The 6,003-nt window shown below is 44.2% G+C and overlaps 1 protein-coding gene across 2 annotated transcripts in view; it reads left to right on the top strand.

The window, feature by feature from the left end:
* The window catches only part of fam222ba (family with sequence similarity 222 member Ba), a 29,312-nt gene continuing 23,309 nt past the window's right edge, over positions 1-6,003 (top strand). The window contains exon 1 of one of the 2 annotated variants that reach the window (XM_034153392.1): positions 1-104. The gene's annotated coding sequence lies outside the window, so the exon portion shown is untranslated. Of the gene's footprint in view, positions 105-973; positions 1,307-6,003 lie in introns of those variants that run through there. The other variant, XM_034153399.1, reaches the window with a different exon arrangement.

Here is a 6,003-nt window from a genome sequence, read left to right as displayed (position 1 = left end):
CAGCAGCAGCAGTGATTCGGCAGCGCAGGGCAACGGGAGAAAATCTGTCCGTTTTAAACCATGGCGACGTACTAAACGATGCCTTTCGCAGAGGAAAACGGAGAGTAAGTAGTTGTCTCTTTATAATACGGCTACTGCCTGATACTGTGTGACGTCCTCTCAAATTGTGGCATAAATATGAGGAGAGCTTGAGGAGGCAACAATGGGACTGTGTATGTTTCAGACTGGCTGGCTAGGTTAGCTAGCCAGGAGCCTGGGCAGTCAGCTGGCACCCCGACTGGCAACATGCAGCTTTATAGCTACTGTACTGCTCCCTGTATTGTCTGTGGATACACCTCACGGCTTGCTGTCTGTTAGGAGCCAAACATCTTTTTTTCAGGCACTGAAGTAGCCATGTATTCCTGCCTAAAGGTGGTGTTACCTGAATTAAACTGGGCTTGTGTAGTTGAGCTGTTTAGCAATTTTTTTTGCATTATGACAACAAGCAGTGAGGAGTAAAAAGATTTCCATTTGCCTGCCAAATCATGATTATATTTATATCATTGTGGTATTCATGGTGCAGGTTGTTTTGTACCAACTCAAGAGAAAATGTGAGTTCCAGCCAGCTGTGGGGGAAGTTGTGTGTTATCTTGTGTAATTATAAAGTATGGGAGCTGTCACTAAGTTGTTTCCCACTGCTAGTATCTAATACACTCAGTGGGACATGCATGCATTAAATCCAAATTTAGAGTAGCTTCTCTCATGGTGCAGATGCGCGCACACCTTGCTCTCAGCGCGTCTGCAAATAGCACCTCCTAATATAACGACAGAGGAAAAGTGTTCCCACCTTGCAAAGTGTTAAAGGTGATAACAAAAGGTTGACGTCACCGAGCTCATCCTGATCCTGCCGCACAACCTCGACCACTGAGGAGGTGGAGTAGGAGGAGGAGGAGGAGGAGGAGTGCAGGAGGAGTACTTTCAGAGGAGGAGAGCAGCTTTTTTGTTGTTGCCATAACGTCTAATGGCTCGTGTCTGGAAGGAAAAAGGGTCTATCTCTGATCAAATTTCGGGTAACCTAAGGGCACACTTAACTAATGGGATCCTATCGATGTTTCTCCCCCTCCAAGCCTGATCTTTAAACGGTGGAATGTTAATGTTTCCACAGCCTGTCCGTGTTATCTTTGGCTGCTCTGAGTCTGGCTTTATTGCTGTTTAGTCGGTCTATAATGTCATGGAGCTTGACGGATATGATTTAAAAAAAACGCAGTAAACCAACACTTCTGAGACTGACTGGACTATGGGAGTGATCGAGTTTATTCTGCACATGGTAAGAGGATAACACTATGCAATTTCTAAAGATAAAAAAAAAAAACTGTTAAGTGTCTGTTGCTGTGAAGAAAGCCATTATCTTGCCTTTACCTTTACAAAGGTGACTGTTTCGTTAATAACAGCAGGGAGGATGTGCTTAGTGAATTCCTGTGTTACTCAAATAACAGCCTGACATTACTCGCCAAAAGTGCAGTTTTGCAATGTAGCTTTTTTCTTCCCCTACATTTTCCGAAGAGCAGATAATTACATTTCAGACCGTGTTGTCTGGGAAACTCAGGCCCCTAGACTCTCTGCAATTATCGTGTAGAAGGAAGCCTTTTTGCATTGAGGTGCTATGTTTCCCAGCACAATGAAGATTAATTAGGTCTTAAAACAAATGACTGCAGGCCTCTCCCCATCTGTAAAATGCAGTTCGTCCCTAATGACAGCAATGACATTAAGTTACTGTGAGATATCGTTATGCTTAGGCAAACAACAGTAGATCTTGCACTCGTAGTTCTAATAAACGTCTGACTTGGATTTCTGTGTGTGCATTTATTACTTTAATTATGTCTTAATTTGTGTGTTAGCTTTTGCTCGTAACATCCGCAGATAAGCCTGAATGTCGGGAGCACCTGGTTCATTTGCTCATGTCATGCTGATCTGCAGCATTGTAGAAAATTACAGCGATCTGCCAAATTGAAATACCACTTGAATGCATGTGTTAATTAGGGCTCTGCGTGGCTTTTCAAAGTGTCTCTCCTCCTCCTCCTCCGCCCGTGAATCATGTGCTGACTCTTGGACCTGTCACCGCAAACCCCAGAGCCTTTGCTGAGGGCAAACTGACAGGATAGCAAGTTGCTTTGGTTTTTTCCCCCAGCCAACCACTGACAAATGCATTGGGACATATTGATTTACATTGTAGGCAGAGGAGAGCAATTTCCTCTAAAATACTCGTGTAGCATCTTGGCTGCTGTTCCTCTTAGTCGACAATTGCCTGCAGACAAGGTTAAACTTTCACAGAAAAAACATCACATATAGTGAACACACACCTATTTAGGCTTCATTTGGTGGACATTTGTAAGCAGTAAACAGAGTTCAGAGAGATTGTGATGTGCACACCCACACACAGTTTTTTTTAGACCTCACTGTTTTCAACTTTCTCCTGGTAACCAAATGGCTAAACAGATTTTAGTGAGTGACGATTGTTATTTAGAGAAAAATCATTATGAGCCCCTTACACCTGATGTCCCTGATGTTTTGGGTTGCAGAATTCTCCACGTGACAGTCAAACAATCTGATTCCCACCATTGGTCTGGTATCACACAGCAGTAATAAGGGGATAACATCAAAGCTCTGTTTTATTTCTCAGAGACATCAGAGCAAGAATATGAATAACGGATCACAAGGTACAAAGAGTGAACCAGAGAATCTGAGCTGATTTAATGTTTCAGCTGTTGTTTAGATTCACAGGGAGCTCATTAAAATACATTGATTAGTAAAGGTCCCGATTCTGTGATTGTTGGCTGTGAAATGGCTCGACTAAACGGCATATCTTTTGATGCAACGATTTTCTGTGCTGGAATGAGGCACTTGGCTCATTTTGGTTTATTCAAAGCCCAGTCATTTGATGTAGCGCTTTAGAGACGGTACTTGAATTGGAAATGTGTAACAGTACGCTCTTGTCAATGCAATTCATTTCTTCCTTTCATATTCCAGTGGGGGCTTCTGTATGTTAAATATCATGCAGGTGTTGCGAATTGGATTTGCATAGCAGATTTTTATTTCCCTCAACCCGGGAGTTTGAGATGAGCAGCATTTGTTGAATATCATCCATTTGCTAAATGAGGCTGACCCCCTGTCCCAGACAGCATGGCAGAGATTTCCCAGGTAGCAGTGATGTGCCAGCCTGCTCCACCTTGTAGTCCCCCCATCACCACGGCAGCTGTCAGCCCACACTCAGCCATCCACCACTTAGAGAGACGCTCTGCGAGGCCACCCAATGTCTTCCCAGCTATGTGAATCGTTTTTCTAGACAGAGGGCAGATGTTTGGTAGCTTTTGTGTGAAAATCACGAGGGTCAAACGCAGGTCAGGGTGGGAGTAAAGAACTGTGGTCACATGATACATCCAGATCAGGCGTATAGGACATCATGGGCACTTCTGGATACCTCAGAGAACAAGGGACCCGTCTGCAGGGCTCAGACTCTGGATCAGCTGTTACATGGTGTTCAGTTTAGTTCACATGGGTTGATTTACAATGTGTCATGACCACAGGCGATAGGGCTGCTTTTAAGATAGACTTTGCGTTTTTGTTTACCACATTTCTGTGTTTTCTTGAATTTGCATGGATTTGCAAGTTGCCAGCAGGTCCAATTATGACAAAAAGCCCCGCTCTTGCTGGGTTAGCTTGCATAATCAGCAAACCTGAGGCTCGAGGCCAGGGAGGGCTCCAACCTGACGTTACAAGACCAAAGGGCTTTTCGGAAATTGTTGTGTCTTCAGCTTGAGGGCAATCGGGTAGGAATCCAAGCCTCCCGGTGATATTCAAAGCAAAAACAGCAGTCATAGCAGCAGGAGGAACAAGGCAGGGTTTAGGATGGCATCTGTTTGATCAGACTCGTCGGAGGCACTGGAGACGACAGGGTTGTTTATCCACCTCCATCTCACAGGAACAGCAGAAGAGCAGTCAGATACTCTTATCTGTTTATGGCACAAGATAAGGCTGCCTCAATCGGATCACTGACCCACCACTGACACTCTCCACCCCAAATACCAACCCTCTGTGCTCAGGGGTTGCCAGGCGAATCCCATATCACTTAAGTAATCCTAATAGGTGCCATTAGCATGTCCGCGGTTACTGCTGCAGTTTTCCAACATCCATGCCAACTGTACATATCGGGGCATCATTAGCCGGCATCAGAGAGGCTCAGAGTCTCACCCGGTCTGCAGGGTCAGAAAGAATGCAGCAACAATGCAGGAGTAAAGCTGTAGGGGATATCAAGTGGAGGGGGCGAGGGAGCTCAGAGTGTCATAGTTGGCTCAGACGTTAGATAAGGGTAAGCTACCAGAGGATTATAGAGGGAGGAGATCAAAAAATTCTGCGGCTAATTGGGCTTTATTTTTAATATTTTAGAGGGTTCATTAGACACTTAATTGGTAAAGGATTTCAGCTCCGTCTGTAGTCTAAAAGTCATTTTGGAACAGGCTTTACAACCTGAATAATAGTCTCAAATATTTGTTGATGCATTGTCGTTAAGCACAGGGTGTGTGTTTTAAAGGAATGCTTTATTTGATGACCAAAATTGTTTCATTTCAAAATGCTTGCCTTACCCTCAGCTTAGTTATCTCAAATAGCATCAAGAATACAATGAAAGTCATGAATTGGAGGTATTTAAAATGTTGCCTTGTTAACTGTGTGATGAAATGTTACTAGCCTTTTATAACCTTTGGCCAGACATAGTAACCTAATGGATGGATATCATAAAGTTACATTGTCCAAAAGGACAAAGCAGGCGAAGCTCGGAGGCTTTGTTAAGAGCTTTACTTGGGAGGGACTGAGGCTGAAGCGGTCAATCCACGGCACTTTGCCATGACCCTCCTCAGTTTATCAAAGGTTGCACCACTTCTCCAGGCCTCAGTGTGTGGGTGTGTTTTTTTTCTGTGTGCGTGTGGTGTACTGGAGGGATTGAGCGGCGCTTAGAATGGGGCCCTTTTATAACCTCTTAACCCTCTAGTCCTGTTTGCAGCCATTGTTGGCCACAGAGAATGGTATCTCCGTGCCTTGAAAAGTAACCAGATGACATTCTTCCTGTTGTTCAAAAGGGCCCGGGGTTGTGTTGTGAAAAGCGGCTGAAAGGATAGGCGAAGACTGTGACCTTCAGAGGCTAATCTCTGGCATGTCATTCCGAGGCTGTTTGAAGCAAACTCAGACCTTTCTCCCTGATAGCAAGCATACCAAGTCAAAAAAAGGCAGAAATTCCTCTTATTTTTCAACAGTTGTAAACCCAAAAGTTTTTCTTTTAACCTCCACTATAAGGGAACAAGGGGTTGTTTTGTATCGGCTGAACTGAATCGTTATTCCAGACAGGCAGAGTGTCTGACAGCTACATTGTCCAAACAGTCTCTCAGCCTGTGACTGAGCCCTCTGTACACAGACCTGTGGCATCAGCAGCCCCCTCTGCACGGCATGCTGAAATACCGCCGATGCTGGGATGGCAGAGGGGATGAAATGCACTTAGTGAGACAGTAAACATCGGCACAGCTCTCAAACTAGCTTACGTTGTTTATGTCTCCTCCTCTCTCTGGTGTATTTGCTGTCTTCAGCTGGCTGCGTTTCCTGGAATGTGCAGAGATGCAGTTGTTGCTCTGCGGATGTTGGCTGTAATCACAGTTCAGTTCATAGATTGGACATAATATTCTCCTGAACTGGAACACCCTACTTGACATTACTGTGTGTGTGCATTGAGATTTTTGCAATGGAAGACTCTTGGACAAACAGCAGAAGCATATCCTTTTTTTTCCTTTAATATTAAGAGTTTTACAAGTTGCTTTTTAAGTGTTTGCCTCACATTTTTGCAAACACTTAAAAATGAACAGCCTTCACAGCATAATGCAGTGTAGCTACCCAGTTATGAAGACTCTCAAAACGGCCTTAACCAGAAGCTTTTAGTCTACACTGACAATGAGGCTTTACCAATAATGTGTTCAAGGGGAT

This window comes from Trematomus bernacchii, unplaced genomic scaffold, assembly GCF_902827165.1.
Source record: "Trematomus bernacchii unplaced genomic scaffold, fTreBer1.1, whole genome shotgun sequence".
Classification (NCBI taxonomy): Eukaryota; Metazoa; Chordata; class Actinopteri; order Perciformes; family Nototheniidae; genus Trematomus; species Trematomus bernacchii.
This window is presented reverse-complemented; position numbering and strand designations above follow the sequence as displayed.